This window comes from Schistocerca piceifrons, chromosome 1 (assembly GCF_021461385.2).
Source record: "Schistocerca piceifrons isolate TAMUIC-IGC-003096 chromosome 1, iqSchPice1.1, whole genome shotgun sequence".
Taxonomy (NCBI): Eukaryota; Metazoa; Arthropoda; class Insecta; order Orthoptera; family Acrididae; genus Schistocerca; species Schistocerca piceifrons.
The window spans coordinates 896905995-896926234 of NC_060138.1; the positions used below are offsets into that span (position 1 = coordinate 896905995).

At 42.3% G+C, this 20240-nt stretch overlaps 1 protein-coding gene and 1 non-coding gene across 2 annotated transcripts in view; one reads left to right on the forward strand and one right to left on the reverse strand.

Moving 5' to 3' along the window:
• LOC124776439 (SAM and SH3 domain-containing protein 1-like) overlaps window positions 1-20240 on the forward strand; it is a 342406-nt gene that overhangs the window by 192252 nt on the left and 129914 nt on the right. The gene's annotated exons all lie outside the window — the stretch shown is intronic.
• On the reverse strand, window positions 10215-10289 carry Trnat-ugu. The gene has a single exon. It is a non-coding gene; the product is annotated as a tRNA-Thr (tRNA).

Sequence of the window (20240 nt, forward strand, 5' to 3'; positions counted from 1 at the left end):
ACTTCTGAGGTCATCAATCCCCTAGAACTTAGAACTGCTTAAACCTAACTAACCTAAGGACATCACACACATCCATGCTTGAGGCAGGATTCGAACCTGCGACCGTAGCGGTCGCGCGGTTCCAGACTGTAACGCCTAGAACCGCTCGGCCACTCTTGGATTATCAGTCGAATTTTGTACTCGTGCTTCTCGTCAAATGTTGCTTCAATACGAATCTACTGTTCGCCCGATACCGCAAGAGATCTGAATAACGATGTTCACTGGAAACGATTCATTTTTGATTCAGCAAAATAACATGTAATTTTAATTGTATTTAAACCTATCTGTACGCTGTAGCTTGCCTCATGGTAAACTAAGCACTTTTGTATGTGTGATGTGCAGCACCGAAACTGTCTTACGTATCATCTTGTTGAATAAATTAATCTCCAGTTGATTACCTTTGAAATTTACTTTTTTACCTGAGAAAATAAGTTGTTTGCGCCTCAGATAAGGAATTGATTTTGTATGTATTTTCTGTGATTTATGAAAGTAATGGTGCTCATCTTCACAGATCTCTTTTCTGCACCATGCTGCTTAGCAGTCATGTAGCAGTAGAACTGTAATGTTGCACATTTTCTTAAGATTTTCTCCATATTTTTTATCCATATGTTGCAAATGACTGAAAAACTATTACCTACAGGGGTTGCATAAAATATGATAGTACCGCGAGAAATGTATGTTCAACATAATTGCGGATGTTAGCCAAGCCTGCAGGTTGCACAAATCGTTGGTGCTCGTATGGTGACTGCTTCCGTAACCAAGGCAGCCGAAAAGTTTGGTGTTTCAACAGGCACCTTATCGGTGATTTACATCATATACAGGAAAAGAGGAAACAAAACGTGGACGAAAGTGTGTTGATTGATCGTGACATAGGCCATTAAAGAGGCTTTTGACGACAAATAACGGGAAGACAGCTGCAAAAGTCACTGCAAAACTGAACGTCGCACTCGCGAGCCCTGTCAGCTCCGAAATAACGCGAAGAGAGCCGCACAAGAGGAAATTGCAGCGCGAGCTGGAGTACCAAAATCACTCATTGTTGATGCAAATACCCGTAACAGGAAAATTTGGCGCCGAAGCCACAAACTCTCGACTATGGACCAATAGAAGAAAGTCATTAGTTGGGTTGAATCTTGTTTCACAGTGTTTCCAACCTCTGGCCGAGTTTACGTCCCACGAGTGAAATATGGCGGGGTTGAGTAATGATCTGCGTAACCATTAGAGTATTCCATGGGCTCCATGGTTATTCTGGAAGGTCGCATTCTTGTCAAGGATTATGTGACAATTTGGCTGATCAGGTCCATCCCACAGTACAATGTTTGTTCCCCAATAGTGATATTGTGCTTCAAAGCGACAGGGCCCCTGTTCATACAGCTCCCATTGTCCAGGATTGGTTTTGTGAGCACGAGGATGAAGTGTCGCATCTCCGTTGGGCACCCCAGTTATCAGATCTCGGTATTAGTCGGCGTTTGTCATCCACTTTGGAGAGAAGGAAGCATGATCACTATCCATCTACATCACCGTCAAGTGAAAGTCTGATTATTTTGCAGGAAGAATGGTATAAGATTCTCTTGAAAATCACACAGGACTTGTATTTATCCATTCCGAGACGACTGGAAGCTATTTTGAATGCCAACGGGATTCTTGCACAGTATTAGCTATAAATTTGCTGTGTTTTTGATGTTCCCATATTTTTGACCACACCTGTATCTATGGATGGCTTCGTAAACGTTAAGGTATGCAAGTAACAGTTTATGGCAGACAGAGTTAAATTACCAATCTTGTTTCAAAAAACTTTCTCCTTGGCTTAAAGAATTTTTTTTAGCTTTCCTTGCTTGTAGCAGTTGCCTTGGGTCCAAATTTTTATTTGAATAAATTCTTCACTGCGTAGTTGATTCCGTGTCGAAATCGAAAAATTCGGCCAGAAGAGCCTAAAGACAAAGTAAATATCAGTCCAAGATGCGGAAAAATTTGTCAGTGGTTTATAAAAGTTGCGTGTTTTAACAGATGCACAGTTTTGCAGAGGTATCTTGTTTAGGCTTCAGAACATAACAAAAGCGAATGAAAATGTTCAAATGTTAAAAATGTGTGTGAAATCTAATGGGACTTAACTGCTAAGGTGGCTAAGGTGGTCAGTCCCTAAGCTTACACACTACTTAACCTAAATTATCCTAAGAACACACACACACACACACACACACACACACCCATGCCCGAGGGAGGACTCGAACCTCCGCCGGGACCAGCCGCCCAGTCCATGACTGGAGCGCCTGAGACCGCTCGGCTAATCCCGCGTGGTACAAAAGCGAATTAAAACGGTATTTTGGCGCAAGCATTTCGGCGAATGTGCATCGTTTTATTTTAAACTGTCACCAGTCTTCATATTGCTTTTGTGGGTTATTTGTATCTAGAGGCGAATACAATTATAGGAATGTTGTTTTATACAAAGGAGCACCATGCACTTCATTTGCTGTTAGACTATATCGCAACTGTAAACTCTCTCCAGGAATCCCTGATTGAGTTTCCGACGTATGACCCTAAGATTGTTGGGGTAAAAAAGAAGCAGTAGTCTAAAGCAGTTAGCCTTATCCTACATTGTTAGGGTGTGGAGTCGACATCCCATTAAAAAAAGAGGTCGCTAGCGAAAATGCTTGGAATCTTATATTCAATGGATTCGGTTAGCTAGAAAGTTTTATTCGCATTCTCTAGCCCTCCGTATAATCGGTCCTGCGTTACTGATTTTTATTCGATTTATTTATAGTTTTGTTTCATCTTACACGGGATCTAGATTTTTAGAAAACGAAAAGAAAACCCAATTTCCGTTTGCCATAAACCGTTGTTTTATAGTTTCAGTAATTACGGTGCGTATGGAGTAGAAGCAACAACTGAGGCAGGTAATTTCTCTCTCTCTCTCTCTCCCTCTCTCTCTCTCTCTCTCTGTGTGTGTGTGTGTGTGTGTGTGTGTGTGTGTGTGTGTGTGGTCTGGAGCCGTTTGTCACGCGCCATCTGACCTGAACTCGCATCTCTGAGATAACCATCAAGCCCCAGGTCGCACATCCACACTGAGCCCCCGAGTCCTGCCTCACTTAATCTCGCTGCTTCTCTCTCCCTCTCCCCCACCCCCGCCTCTCTCTCTCTCTCTCTCTCTCTCTCTCTCTCTCTTTCTCACACACGCGATGTAAGTTCGCTGTTATCCCGGGCCGTCCGGAGTCTTCCAGCAGTTGCTGGTGCGACCATGAGCCATCAATCCTCCTGTCGCGATATCGCCTCTAAAGAGTTTGTGCACGAACTTTTAACGTTTCTTCTCCCTCTCTCCTTATAGCTAGTAGAGTTCAGGCAAGTGGACTACTTTTCAACTCGGGGAATAGTTGAGTGCTGATAAGTACATAACTAAAAGATATCAGACATACAAATTAATCAGTGGTTTAATTCGTAGCTGAGCATTTAGGGCAACGGCATGAACCATTAATAGTTTCTTCTAAATCTCTGTGTCATTTCTGTTAATACCAAAACAAAGCATGATAACCCAGAGAGGTCTGATAGATGTTTTGGCTGGAGTGAGAGATATTTGCAAATGTATAAGGAATGGTGTAGCGCTGTTATTATTGTTATGTCATGTGCTAGTAACATAATAGAGAAGAGATGTGATGCCGTCATTTGTTATTTTTTTGTGTTTTGTCAATAAACGACAGAGCTGTAGTAATTTCTGTGGCAACAAACCTAATTATCTGTTTTTACTGCCGTAAAGTAATACAGCATGCTTGTATCTTTCAGAATATAGTGTAGATGCCGATATTATCCTCCGTATGCTAATTGTTTCCTATATTTTTGAGGCTGTTTCTCGGGTTGCCTTGTTTTCTGGAAGTTTTTCTAGCAGTAAACATTTGCCCTCCAGTCTCGACTCAAGTTTAAATGGTCAGACTCAGCTTAGTGTATTCCTTCCTTGACACTGCACCTAGTCATGTCACTACTATTTTACGTATCACTAATTAGTGATTAAAGAAAAATATTCATATGATACAAGATATAAAACACTGCGAAAAGGAATAACGTCGATGTATATCAGGTATGTAATAAGGAGCAAATAATTTGTTATACGTACTGAAGTGGTTTACATCTTTTACTCATGCTGACTGCTGCATTTCCTTGGGTGTGTTTGACAGGATTTGGGGATAGCAACATGCAGTTGCTGAATGTGGAATGGCATGATTTTTATTCGCCAGTATCAGCCATGAATATTACTCGAGAATGTGTATCTCACATATTATACAGGCTACGTATGAAATGCTTACGAGCTTTTTCCAGAAAGTTTTCCTTCAGAAATCTAAAGTGAAGCTGTATGGTGAAAACCTGTGCTTGCTTGTATTTTTCAACGCGTGATGATGGTAGGTCATAAACACATCGAAACATAATTTCGAATCCGAGAAACGTACTACATAGGTTTACTTTTTTAACTGAGGTGGCAGAGAAAAACTTAAAATGAGATATTTAATTTATGGTTTTCACTTTGCTTGCCCTATCCCTCCATCACTGATCAGTGGTTCAGAAAAAATATTCATATAATACAAGAAATAAAAATCTGCGAAAAAATTGTGTCGATGTGTACCAGATATACGAGTAGGAAATAATTTGCTATACTTGGTGATGCTGAGGTGACCGTGCTCCATATTACTTTTCCGTCTCATACAATAGAGGTAACATTCGTCTTCTGAGTGAGGCACGAAATGTAAGGGAACAAAGAATCGGATATTGTAAAGCTTCTTGCTGTTGGCGATAGATCCCTTGCATCTTCAGAGGAAAACGAACCCCTGATTTGCAATGCAAAATGCCCAATCAAGTCTGAAAGAGAGCTGTTTATGTTTGTCAAATATTCCATGCAGCCTTAAACGTTGACTAAATTAACATTAAGTAGAGTAAGGGAGTCATTCACTGCTTATGAAAAGATGTTTTCATGCTTCGTTAACAGACTGAACTGATGGCCTCATAGCCATTATACTCTACTGGGGGGCACGGTATAGTTCTCAGTGCTCTATGGTTACATTATATTAGAGATCTGTTTAAGATTTTTCTTTCAGGTAGCAAAAATGTCTCATGAGCAACATGAATGTTAAGTCATTCCTCACTTTTAGATCCGTAATTTGTCGTAAATAGTCTCTGCACGATCTGTAGAACGTTCACCTAAACCACAAAATCTGTAGAAACCTTCGCGTGAATTAGCGAAATGTTTCCCATTTGTTTCTGTACATTGCAACTCGATTTCGAGTAAAGTCTCACTCTAAGAGGATTCTCATCCAAATATTTGTCATCAGAACTTGAAGGCTACAAGTTTATATCCAAGCTGCAGTTCAAGCATCCAAAATTTCGTTTTCGATTGAAAAATTTTTTTGTTCGTTGTTTTTATTATTCTTCTGCTTCAGTGAGATAAGCAGAGTAACAGCCCCTCCTGCGCTGCAGATGTACTCGCACATACCTCCTACGGCGGCTGATCGGTTTTTTTCTTTCCGCTAGAATTTTGCCACACTCGAATCAATTACCAGAATGAAAGTTACCCTCTGCAGAGTGCTGTATGTTAGTATGAATTTTCGTGGCAGTAAAATTAACTTCCAGACCGTCCCTCGAACTCCAGTTTCTACTATTGACTTGCTTGCTTCACAGATTGTGTTACTCAAACCTTCAGTTGTGGCATTGTCGTCCACGAATGGCACAGATCTGGGTTCAGATCCCGCTCATGCATACTGTTAACGTAAAGTTCATTGTGTGCATCACAAAGACGTCTCAGAAATACGCAAACCTATTTAGTTCAATATTTCAGGTTCGATTGAGAGGACAGATACGATTTCGCCGAATGCTCACTTTTCGTTAATGGTAATCTGTTTCGTCTGATAAGCAAACTCAGTTTTTTTATAAAACAAATTTTCCGAGGTACAAATGGATGCATGAAATTAGAACTAAATGGAACAGCTTTTAAGAATGCGAGATACTTTTTAGAAACTAAATTTGATCTTTACGGACACCCAAAAAGAAAAACGGGGCAAAGTAGTCACAACATCGGTAATAACAATACCTCTGCAAGAGTTATGAGGGTAGGCACAAAGTTTTAACCATCACCTCGAAAAAATGAAGTTACGTAGCTAATTGTTTGTTCTTTTCAGACACGTGTCTGTTAGTCCCAGTACTCACCGAATTCCACGCGCAACAATACCGTAGCATGCCGCTAGGGCAGCCAAAGTAAAATGATGCAGCCAGACTAAAATGGTGCAGCCCATTGATAAATTGTAACACGGCAATTTTTAATCTGTACTAAGACTGGAGGCCATAACCTGTTGTCTAGAGATAGCGTCTTCGACTAATAATGAAACTGAATTTCAGTGATATGGTTGTTCTCATCGGATTCGACAATGTTCATCAGAGACAAGAGTATCGTCAGAAGTGCTCCATGGAAGTGTAATAGGACCGTTATTATTTGCTATATACATAAAATATATGGCGCACAGGGGTGGAAGGAATCTGTGACAGTTTGCTGATGGCGCTATGGTTGACTATAGGAAGACACAAGATGACGTAGACAAAATTTCTAGGTGTTGTGATAAACGGCAGCTAGCTCTAAACGTAGTAAAAAATGTAAGTTATTGCGGATGAGTAAGAAAAACAAACGCGTAATATTCGGATACGGCATTGTTAGTGTCCTGCTTGACACAGTCACGTCGTTTAAATATCAGGGTGTAACGTTTCAAAGCTATACGAAACGTAACGAACATGTGAGGATTGTGGTAGGGAAAGCGAATGGTAGACTTCGATTTATTGGGAAAATTTTGGGAAAGTGTGGTTCATTTGTAAAGGAGACCGCTTATAGGACGCTAGTGCGACCTGTTCTTGAGTACTGCTTCAGTTTTTGGGATCTGTACTATAATGGTCGCCCAATCGTTGATATTTCTATATTCGCACTATATCACTCCAATATACGAAGCTTGTTAGCACTTGATGTAGAGAATTGGGTTGGCGCCATTAAATTGTATTGTAATAGTTGCTGCCACCGAGCGAGGTGGCGCAGTGGTTAGCACACTGGACTCGCATTCGGGAGGACGACGGTTCAATCCCGTCTCCGGCCATCCTGATTTAGGTTTTCCGTGATTTCCCTAAAATCGCTTCAGGCAAATGAAGGGATGGTTCCTTTGAAAGGGCACGGCCGATTTCCTTCCCTCACCCGAGCTTGCACTCCGTCTCTAATGACCTCGTTGTCGACGGGACGTTAAACACTAATCTCCTCCCTGTAATAGTTGCTGCTGCTGGCTGGTTCACTGCTGTATCTTGATGTTAATGTTGGCTCTATATGTATTCGTCTAGGGGTAAAAAGAGGGGTCCCGTGTTGTTGATGTGCTTGTTGATAAATAATCGACGACAGCATAAGTGAACTTCAACTATTTATTGGCATGGTAGTCATCTTAACTCCGCTGACCACTCAAAGACGTTGTCACAGTACAGAGTAACACTTCTTTTACAACATCTTTGCATTGTTTTTCCACGTAAGACAATAACATACACACTTTACAAAAGTTCTATCAAGACTGAGCTGACGAGGCTTCTTCCTGCTTGTATTTATAACCTCGTCAAAGAACTACTAAGAAGAGATGCGGTTTATAAGTCAGGCATCCATCTGTTATCGTAATTTGTGCAAAAAAAAGTTGTTAATTTACATCGAGTGACATAATTTAACAGGTCATTAAAATAATATACAGATCTGTCAACTTGTCAGAACAATTCTTTGTTGCAAAAAGGCCGTTTTTCAGAGGTACATCTATTGACTTCTCTCATTTGCATACATAAGTAAATAACGTGAATTATTAAAAATTACAGTGGTTCTCGTTTAAAATAGATGTGTTTACGTGAATAGTGAGTGAAAACAGTCATAGTGAATAAATAGGTTTCACTAGGTAATTTTTATTTAAGGAGATCCAGAATACGTAAGTTGACCAATATTATTCGTATTTCATATTAATTTTTTCAGTTGAATATAGTGTTTTTACATAATGACATCTGCTGTATCAGTGTTAAAGTGATGTAAAGTTTTGTGTGGGTCAATTATTAATTATATTTTAATGGGTTGACTGTTTATGTAGACATGTTATGCAATCATTGCTAACATACACAATTACTTTTCTATTACCATAATTGCTAGTTAAACTGGTTGAATTAGGAGGGTATCGCATACTTCGTTATAATAAAGCCTTTAATAGGTTCCGTTACAGTACCAAGTCAGATTAAAAGAAAAGATAGAAAAAGTTCAATGGCAGGCTGCTAGGTTTGTTACCGGTATGTTCGAACACTTTTCGAGGAACACTAATGAGAAAATTTAGAGAAGCGGCATCTGAAACTGACTGAAGAGCGATTTTAATGCCGACAACATACATTTCGCGGAAGGACCACGAATATATCATATGAGAAATTAGGTGACATATAGATAGTCGTTTCCCCTCGTTTTATTTACGAGTGGAACGGCAAAAGAAATGACTAATAGTGGTAAAGGGCACACTTCGCCACGCACGGTGGCTTGCGAAGTATGTACGTAGATGTAGATGTAGTTGTAAAACGTCATGTGTCCCGGGTTCGAATTCAGCCCCTCCCTAAATTCTGGATAAAAATCATTAACAATGGTTCCAGAAAGAGATTTTCACTCTGCAGCGGAGTGTGCGCTGATATGAAGCTTCCTGGCAGATTAAAACTGTGTGCCCGACCGAGAGTCGAACTCGGGACCTTTGTCATTCTGGAAACATCCCCCAGGCTGTGGCTAAGCCATGTCTCCGCAGTATCCTTTCTATCAGGAGTGCTAGTTCTGCAAGGTTCGCAGGAGAGCTCCTGTAAAGTTTGGAAGGTAGGAGACAAGATACTGGCAGAAGTAAAGCTGTGAGGACCGGGCGTGAGTCGTGCTTCGGTAGCTCAGATGGTAGAGCACTTGCCCGGGAAAGGCAAAGGTCCCGAGTTCGAGTCTCGGTCGGGCACACAGTTTTAATCTGCCAGGAAGTTTCATTAACAATGGTGACCACAGCCTCGTTCTGCCAACGGCCTTGTCAGACGGGGCGGAGGATTTCCCGAGAAAACCTTTATTTGGAGGGGTTTTAACTATCTCTTTTGCCCTTAGCGATGATTTTTGAAGACCTCGGCCAACGTGGATTTGCTGTATTATTGAAGGAACAAGGACGCGCGCAGTCCCGGTGGAGTCGTGATCGGTGACCTCTATCAGCGTGCGGCCACAGGGGTCAGAAATTATGGATGGCGTTGTCGGGGAAAGAGAAGAGAAGAGAACAGAACAGAAGCGGGGTGGGGTAGAGGCGACTACCTGCCGCCGGTTGCCCGACCAGAGCAGTGGGAGGGCTGCCACAAGCTAATTGGGCCCCGCGCGTTTGATCCCGCGACCGCACGAAATACAATCACAGCGCCTCCGATATTGGGCCGCGCCGTCTGTTGTACAGCGGACTTCAATAAAGCGCATTGCTGCCCACCAGCGGACGCGTTCCGTCTCGCTGGGCACAGTTCCCCAGTTGCTGCCACACACATATTCCTGCTCAACATTTCACCGTTAATAATGTGCCGGTACTTCTGGATGACTGTTTCCGACAGCCACGAGAGAGCTTATTGCAGTAATAAATGTGTTCTGGAGCCCCACGTTTGCGTTGTCGTGTTTAGAGCTCCCAGCGCACTGTGCTTACTAAGAAATGATGGCATCACTGTTAGTGCGAGGGGATGCTCAAAACTAACGCCTCCGTATATTTTATTATGAAAACTCTTAATGCTTTTTAAATAAAACAAACGTTATTAACGTTCTACATATGTTTTCATGTCTACATATTTGCAGCCGTCTGCCGCAAGAGGAATCCGAATTGTTGCGTGTTACAATATAGGTGCGTGAAAACCAGTGTCCTGTCATCGAGTTTTGAATTCAGAGAGATCGTACACGCGTGGAGCATCCTCTCTTTCAGCATGACAATGCCACACCATGCACGAGCGCCGCGACATCTCCAGTAATCTACTTATATGGATATGGTGCCTGTTCTTTCGGACATGTCCGAAAGAACAGACAGCACTGATGACCTGCAGCCGTCTAGAACGAAATGAGAATTAATTTAATCCCTTCAGCTGCTGACGGGCGTTGATATATATCAACGGGGACAGGTGAAAATGTGTGCCCCGACCGGGACTCGAATCCGGGATCTCCTGCTTACATGGCAGACGCTCTATCCATCTGAGCCACCGAGGGCACAGAGGACAGTGCGACTGCAGGGACTATCTCGCGCACGCCTCCCGCGAGACCCACATTCTCACCTTGTATGCCCACACACTACATTCGTAGTGTCCCACCCCAACACACTCATTACTCGTGGAAGACATTTTTACCAAGTCCCGTAAGAATTCGGGTAATATGTGTGCAGCTGCACAGATGGAGGAGGTCATGGCCGGTGTTGCCAGAACTATATACTTATATGGACATGGTGCCTGTTCTTTCGGACATGTCAGCAGCTGAAGGTATTAAATTAATTCTCATCTCATTTCGACGCCGTGGGCGCACTGTCTTAGATCGTCCTCCATACAGTCCCGATTTGGCCCCATCCTATTTTCATGTTTCCAAAACTTAAAGAACGCCTTCGACGACTTCACTTTGTTAGTGATGGAGCGATGCGACCAGAGGTATGGTTGCGGCTCCGTGATTAAAATAAAACATTCTACAATGATGGTATCAACAAACTGGTCTCGTTGGGACAAACGTGTTTCTCGCCAGGATGACTATGTTGAGAAATAAATACGTAGACACAAAGAATGAAGGCGTAGAATGTTTTGTTTCATTTTAAAATCTTTAAGAGTCTTAAAAAAAAATACTCGCGGCACTGCTTTTCAGCACGCCCTCATACGTCCAGCTTTCTATGCTGTGGGTCTCGCGCACGCGGCGGCGAGTCCGCAAAGTCGGCAGTGGCTGCGAGACGCCGAGCGCACGTTCCGCGCCGCCTTCGAGGCACTCACTGCTCCAGAGTGACGCGTATTTTATGCCATTTTCATGCTATCTGTGATACAAGAGAGCAAAGCACTTACGAAGATGGTTGGTTTTAACACAATGCGTGGCAAGAAAATCACTTGTCATGCATCTTCGTCTACAACAAATAAGAATGTCATGCAAAGGTACATTTGATGGTACCGTCTATTACACTTAGTTCCCACTCCATTCACAGATCGATCATGGGAAGAATAACTGATTTCTAATACTGTCAGTCTTAAGGCCTGAAGGTAGCGGTTGTTTAAGTAATCGTTATAAATATTTTAACATACAGCCACTAATATTAGGAACGTATTCCACAGCAACGCATTTTGGGAGTCAAGCTTCCATCTTCAAGTTGTCTACGTTAATCCTACAATGAAGGATTAACTGAGACATCCAGATGATGACAGCTCGACCCCTGAAATGCGCTGCTGTGGATTATGTTCCTAATATTGATGGCTGTATGTTTAAGTATTTCTAAGAAATAACTAATTACAAGGGATAGTTATGAAGTTTTAACTATCAAAAATGTCACTAAGAACTTGAAATATGGCGATGATGATAGTCCTTCTCTACATATTTACTTTCAGTGCGTCACATTTTTCCCAACGACAGATGACTTGGTGGAGCCCTTGGTTGTAGAACTTCGTACAAGGAAAGACAGGTTGGGGTGAGGCAAAATATGGTAGCCCAAGGAAACAACTGTTTAGCGCCCTCAGCCAAAAATCATCATAATAAATAAGCATAATGAGTGACTAACGGCTGTACATAATGAGCAGCGAAGTTGTCGTGAAACAAAAACGCACCCGGATAGGTTTTCGCGATGCTTCGTGTTCACGGCCTCCCGTAGCATCGTCAGAGGATTTCGGAAGTATGCTCCTGTGCCGGTTTGACCCTTAAGAGAACAATCTGTTAATGCTGCGCCACCACAGTCTCAAAATACAGTCAGCAGCACCTTATCCGATGATGGTCGGTTGCTCGCCTTTTTCGGCGGTAGTGAATTCGCATGTTTCCAGTGCTTGCTTTGCTCCTTTGTCTCGGGGTCACATTGGTACACTCAGCATTCGTCCATGGTGAACAGGTAGCTGACGAAATCATCTGCATGCGCCTGACACAGCTGCAACGCTATACGTAGTTCCCGCCCCCATATGACGGCCTTTTGGAACAAGTGCGAGCAATCCCAGAATAAAGTGGGCGGCCTTTGAAATGTTGAAAATGTCTTATAATACGTTAAAAGCTGATTTTAACTTCTTGCACAGCTGCCTCGAGTGTAATATTACGGTCTGGTCTACTACTTTCCTTGCGGTTCCCGGATCTTAACAGAGAGATAGTCTGCCACTTCGGTCTTCGTCGTTCAGACTTATCTGACCACACTTTCTGCGCCTCTGTGTCACTTGATGCTGCACTAATGCAGTACACGTCCACCAACCCAACAGGGTTGTTGCAAAGTTGTTCCCCTTCATTACAGCTTCATCAGTGGGCCATTCCATTTTGTTTTAGCTCCTCTAGCTTCGTGCTGCAGCACAGAGGGTGCACAGGTTCAACATTTACTGACAGTATCAGTTCCTCAAACATTCAATATGTTGAAGTGACGTCGCACCATCAGTTTAAGATGTCGAACACCCAAAGGAATCGTATGCTGCAATTACATTAGCTATGGTTAGCAAGCCACAGAAAACAACGATAAAGAGTGAATGGATCCGAGAGGGATGAAATGAAAGAAGCGACTGGACATGTTAATTTACTGACTGCCATGGACCCGAAAGATTTCATAAATTATTTTCAGATGAGTCCTGCATCACACGACGAGCTATGAATGTTAATACGATATAAAATGAGAGCAAAACACATTTATGAGAGAGGATAAGGAATAACTGAGATTTCTGGCTACAGGCAGGTCATCCGAATGCTCGAAGATTAGTTCTGTAATAACAGCAAACACAATTAGTAAAATACGGAAACGTGAAGCAATTACATTTGCCTGGCAACGTTAAGACAATTGACGTATAACTTTTTCTACGGTTTGTGATAATTTGGTTAAACTGATAAGCATTTCGCAGACCTCTTAATGGTCATTGCAGATGTGTGACGTATTTTTCGAAGTGAAAGCGTTTTCCAAACTGCAATATGTATGATAATTCACCAATATCTGCAACGTAATAAAATACCGGTAAGCAGTATCATAGGGAATCGAAAGGCTCGGACATGTCTCCGGGGAGCTGAAGCCAACTGAAGAAGGTTCGTCGGCTGGACTCTTTGTTCTGTAGTGCTCGTAAGAGCAACGAGCGTCAGCTCCGCCTCTTCATTAAAATATAGATTATCCGATGGGAGACTGGCGGTGGCCGGATGTGATTTCCCAGCGGCGGATATCGGACGGGCCGGGGCTGGCCCTGCGAGAGGGGAGCGAAGCACTCGGGCGCACAGATCGGCCACATCACGCGGATGGAAGAAGCGGGAGCTTCTGCCCTTTCCTTATTTTGATGTGTGTTTCGAAGTAAACTGCTTTGGAAACACGAGGAAACAAACAAAGGGAAAGAAATCAGTTTACACATCCCGAGGCTTCCAGATGTAGTGGATGCCCCGCATGACATATTTCACAAACAGTTCTACATATCAAAAACAAAATTTCTGACGAGTGACAGTTTACGCGAAGACACTATGTAATGGCTCAGATATCGATAGAGCCATTATGTATTGAAAACTACCGTTACCCATCTCTGCTGGACCTACGATCACAGCTGACCAGGCGACATCCTGTCAGCTGGGGGGCGGGGGGAGGGGGGGGGGGCGGGCAGAGGAGAGCTTTTGGTTCCTGCAGAAATGTCGCGTAAGCAGTCAGTCTGTGGGGTCTGCTCATGGAGTGAGCTAGTACGAGTTTCGAGCGCGGAAAAAGTTGGCGCAAATAGGGGCGTGAAGTATTTATTTTATTATTAATATTGTTCAATGTGAATCAGAATATTTTCCTTTACAGCCACCGAACGGAATATTAAAGGGGAGTGGCTAACTGCACTCAAACTGTGAATAATGTGTGCTCTGAATGGACTTTAGCTCGACGTAGTGACCATTTCATGAACTCTAGACATGATAAACTCAGTGTTAGTAATAAACTGTTCAATATCAAGATCACTTTGTATCATAGTATGTCCACCGAGTCAGTTATATTGACAGTAACAGTTTGAGAGGATATGTATATCATAGGCAGACGGTTATGGAACTTGCAATAGTGATACGTTTACCTCGGGAGTAAGTCGTCCTGACACGCTAAATTGTCTGATGCAGAATTAGTACGACAGCAAACAAGAGGTCTAGCAGGCGAAAAGTTTGTAAAAAATGGTCACATGACCGTGCCACTTATAAGTACGTACTTTATTGTAAGGCCAGATATCGTTGCTTCTTCATCTGAGGAGCTAGTTTAGAATTATGTAAAAAATTTAAGCAGTCGAGGGCTCTTGAAAGGAAAAATGCACGTATGACAATATTTGCAATGAAACAGTACGCTGAAAGAGACGGAGAGTTTATGACCAAGATGGGCTGTTGGGAGCAATTTCTGCCCCTTTATTGATGGTTGAGGTGGCAATGAAGCTGTGGCACCAGTGTGAGTTACATTTAGCGCACTTTCTACCTGTTTTAGCATCTAGTTTCACGGCAAACTTTAACAAGAACTCCATCACTGTAATCGTCTTTCCAAGATTTATAGGAACTTGGATGCATTAAAAGGAATTATAGATGCTCAGTATGACAGTGAATAAAGTTGTGGGTGTCATAGTGTATTAGTAGAGTCTGTGTTAAGTGGGTCACCCTGCAAGTTCACGGTGACAGTGTCCTGCCCGTCACTGATGAATTGATACTGATGCACTGCAAATACTTTCAAATACAAGTCATTCACATAAAAATTGAAGCAGTACTTTTGTCCCTGTAGATGATTTTATCATGATCGTTTGAAGGTTATGATTCTACCGAGACCGTTTTCGGTCCAGTTTTGTTCACTATATTCACAAAAAGCCAAATATGATGCTTCAGTTTGGAATATATAACTCTGGTATGACAGAACTTTCCGCGTTAATTATTACTATCTTCCGAATTGTGTGTGACCGTGCAGTATTACGAGAGAAAAAGTATTATCACAACAGATGCATTATTTATCACAGATGTCACGATTGCTTGAACGAAGTTTTCAGAAACCACTTTAATAATCTTTTGCTACTGTCGATCATTCATTCAAGATGATGTGAAATGAGTAGTTAGTGCAAAACTGGAAAGTAATCATTTTTAACCTAATAAGGAACAATAGCGATCGTACCTGTAGTTAATCTTTTAATAAAAAATTGTCCATATGGCAATAAATTTTAATTTTGGTTACCGGTTTCGATACGTAAGACCATCCTCAGGAGAACGCTCTGAATTATATAACGTTTATGATGGGTAATGTATAACAAACACTTATCCATCGTAAAAACTAACATGTTGTTGTTGTTGTTGTGGTCTTCAGTCCTGAGACTGGTTTGATGCAGCTCTCCATGCTACTGTATCCTGTGCAAGCTTCTTCATCTCCCAGTACTTACTGCAACCTACACCCTTCTGAATCTGCTTAGTGTATTCATCTCTTGGTCTCCCTCTACGATTTTTACCCTCCACGCTGCCCTCCAATGCTAAATTTGTGATCCCTTGATGCCTCAAAACATGTCCTACCAACCGATCCCTTCTTCTAGTCAAGTTGTGCCACAAACCTCTCTTCTCCCCAATCCTGTTCAATACCTCCTCGCCCGCATCTCGTGGTCGTGCGGTAGCGTTCTCGCTTCCCACGCCCGGGTTCCCGGGTTCGATTCCCGGCGGGGTCAGGGATTTTCTCTGCCTCGTGATGGCTGGGTGTTGTGTGCTGTCCTTAGGTTAGTTAGGTTTAAGTAGTATTAAGTTCTAGGGGACTGATGACCATAGATGTTAAGTCCCATAGTGCTCAGAACCATTTGAACCAATACCTCCTCATTAGTTACGTGATCTCCCCACCTTATCTTCAGCATTCTTCTGTAGCACCACATTTCGAAAGCTTCTATTCTCTTCTTGTCCAAACTAGTTATCGTCCATGTTTCACTTTCATACATGGCTACACTCCATACAAATACTTTCAGAAACGACTTCCTGACACTTAAATCTATACTCGATGTTAACAAATTTCTCTTCTTCAGAAAAGATTTCCTTGCCATTGCCAGTCTACATTTTATATCCTCTCTACTTCGACCATCATCATTTATTTTACTCCCAAAATAGCAAAACTCTTTTACTACTTGAAGTGTCTCATTTCCTAATCTAATTCCCTCAGGCTCACCCGATTTAATTTGACTACATTCCATTATCCTCGTTTTGCTTTTGTTGATGTTCATCTTATATCCTCCTTTCAAGACACTGTCCATTCCGTTCAACTGCTCTTCCAAGTCCTTTGCTGTCTCTGACAGAATTACAATGTCATCGGCGAACCTCAAAGTTTTTACTTCTTCTCCATGAATTTTAATACCTACTCCGAATTTTTCTTTTGTTTCCTTTACAGCTTGCTCAATATACAGATTGAATAACATCGGGGAGAGGCTACAACCCTGTCTCACTCCTTTCTCAACCACTGCTTCCCTTTCATGCCCCTCAACTCTTATAACTGCCATCTGGTTTCTGTACAAATTGTAAATAGCCTTTCGCTCCCTGTATTTTACCCCTGCCACCTTCAAAATTAGAAAGAGAGTATTCCAGTTAAAATTGTCAAAAGCTTTCTCTAAGTCTACAAATGCTAGAAACGTAGGTTTGCCTTTTCTTAATCTTTCTTCTAAGATAAGTCGTAAGGTTAGTATTGCCTCACGTGTTCCAACATTTCTACGGAATCTAAACTGATCTTCCCCGAGGTCCGCTTCTACCAGTTTTTCCATTCGTCTGTAAAGAATTCGCGTTAGTATTTTGCAACTGTGACTTATTAAACTGATAGTTCGGTAATTTTCACATCTGTCAACACCTGCTTTCTTTGGGATTGGAATTATTATATTCTTCTTGAAGTCTGAGGGTATTTCGCCTGTCCCATACATCTTGCTCACCAGATGGTAGAGTTTTGTCATGACTGGCTCTCCCAAGGCCATCAGTAGGTCTAATGGAATGTTGTCTACTCCCGGGGCGTTGTTTCGACTCAGGTCTTTCAGTGCTCTGTCAAACTCTTAACGCAGTATCTTATCTCCCATTTCATCTTCATCTACACCCTCTTCCATTTCCATAATATTGCCCTCAAGTACATCGCCCTTGTATAAACCCTCTATATACTCCTTCCACCTTTCTGCCTTCCCTTCTTTGCTTAGAACTGGGTTGCCATCTGAGCTCTTGATATTCATACAAGTGGTTCTCTTCTCTCCAAAGGTCTCTCTAATTTTTCTGTAGGCTGTATCTATCTTACCCCTAGTGAGACAAGCCTCTACATCCTTACATTTGTCCTCTAGCCATCCCTGCTTAGCCATTTTGCACTTCCTGTCGATCTCATTTTTGAGACGTTTGTATTCCTTTTTGCCTGCTTCCTTTACTGCATTTTTATATTTTCTCCTTTCATCAATTAAATTCAATATTTCTTCCGTTACCCAAGGATTTCTATTAGCCCTCGTCTTTTTACCTACTTGATCGTCTGCTGCCTTCACTACTTCATCCCTCAGAGCTACCCATTCTTCTTCTACTGTATTTCCTTCCCCAATTCCTGTCAATTGTTCCCTTATGCTCTCCCTGAAACTCTGTACAACCTCTTGTTCTTTTAGTTTAGCCATGTCCCACCTCCTTAAATTCCCACCTTTTTGCAGTTTCTTCAGTTTTAATCTGCAGTTCATAACCAATAGATTGTGGTCAGAATCCACATCTGCCCCTGGAAATGTCTTACAATTTAAAACCTGGTTCCTAAATCTCTGTCTTACCATTATATAATCTATCTGATACCTTTTAGTATCTCCAGGATTCTTCCAGGTATACAACCTTCTTTTATGATTCTTGAACCAGGTGATAGCTATGATTAAGTTATGCTCTGTGCAAAATTCTACAAGGCGGCTTCCTCTTTCATTTCTTCCCCCCAATCCATATTCACCTACTATGTTTCCTTCTCTCCCTTTTCCTACTGACGAATTCCAGTCACCCATGACTATTAAATTTTCGTCTCCCTTCACTACCTGAATAATTTCTTTTATCTCATCATACATTTAATCTATTTCTTCATCACCTGCAGAGCTAGTTGGCATATAAACATGTACTACTGTAGTAGGCATGGGCTTTGTGTCTATCTTGGCCACAATAATGCGTTCACTATGCTGTTTGTCGTAGCTTACCCGCACTCCAATTTTTTTATTCATTATTAAACCTACTCCTGCATTACCCCTATTTGATTTTGTATTTATAACCCTGTAATCACCTGACCAAAAGTCTTGTTCCTCCTGCCACCGAACTTCACTAATTCCCACTATATCTAACTTTAACCTATCCATTTCCCTTTTTAAATTTTCTAACCTACCTGCCCGATTAAGGGATCTGACATTTCACGCTCCGATCCGTAGAACGCCAGTTTTCTTTCTCCTGATAACGACGTCCTCTTGAGTAGTCCCCGCCCGGAGATCCGAATGGGGGACTATTTTACCTCCGGAATATTTTACCCAAGAGGACGCCATCATCATTTAATCGTACAGTAAAGCTGTATGTCCTCGGGAAAAATTACGGCTGTAGTTTCCCCTTGCTTTCAGCGTTCGCAGTACCAGCACAGCAAGGCCGTTTTGGTTATTGTTACAAGGCCAGATCAGTCAATCATCCAGCCTGTTGCCCTTGCAACTACTGAAAAGGCTGCTGCCCCTCTTCAGGAACCACACGTTTGTCTGGCCTCTCAACAGATACCCCTCCGTTGTGGTTGCACCTACGGTACGGCCATCTGTATCGCTGAGGCACGCAAGCCTCCCCACCAACGGCAAGGTCCATGGTTCATAAAAAAACATTAAATGCCATATAAAATGATGTGTTGCACAGATAACGAGAGGAGCCAGAGCACGGAACCGCAGTGTGATAGTGACTGGTACCTCTCACGAGCTCCTGACTAGCAAGCAAATGTTAGCATAACAAAAGGGATGCTCCACCCACCATTCCTCACGTGACCCGGAATAAAAACGATAAAAAGCCATAAGTAGCGCGTCTGTAAATAGAAAAAAAGTCACAGTCTACACGAAAACGTCATACTGTGCCTTCCAATCTACTATTACATTTATAATGTTTAAAACGCCAATAGCAGCAGCTAGAGTATTAAACACTGCCCTCTGTAGTGTAATTGACGGAGCTATTAGTCTGTGTATATGTCGCCGCGTTACTAGCACAGAAAATCCACTCAGCTTAGCAAAAATTATTATGCATAAAACGCCAACGGTCGACACACAGATCACGTCAGCTTATACTGTCGTCCCGTGTGTAACTTCTCCCGCTGACGGGCCAGTGTAGCGATGTCTGCTTTACAATATAGGGCGTTATCCAGTTTTTAGTCACAACCTGTCCACTTACAGACTTAAACAGTCTACTTAATAAAATTACCAAAAACAATTTGAAACGTATTACAGTAAAAAATAGTAATTGCTCGAATGAAATATGTCATGCAGTTATTCGCACTGTTAGGTTGTTCAAATGGCTCTGAGCACTATGCGACTTAACATCTGAGGTCATCAGTCCCCTAGAGTTAGAACTACTTAAACCTAACTAACCTAGGGACAGCACACACATCCATGCCCGAGGCAGGATTCGAACCTCCGACCGTAGCAGCAGCGCGGTTCCGGACTGACGCGCCTAGAACCGCACGGCCACAACGGCCGGCTGTTAGGTTGTGTTTAGGTCGTAGCTCCAGGTCTAACTGGCAAGAAAAGTCCATTCTGTTGATCAAAAAATATTTATGCACGACAGAACGGTGACATGGAAATGCAAATAAGCTTGCGTTTTCTTCGTAAAAGTACAGACACTGATTTTATTCCTGCCGTATAAGCGACGTCAGCGCCATCTTGGACTGACAGCTGTGAACAACAGATGTGCATTCGACCAGTCAGTTGTGAATTGGCAGTGTTAAGAAGGGGGCGTGCGGCATTAGTGTGTCAACGTTGTTGTGTCACAAACCGCAGTGGGGTAACATATCATAATGAAGTGTTCAAGACATTTCCCA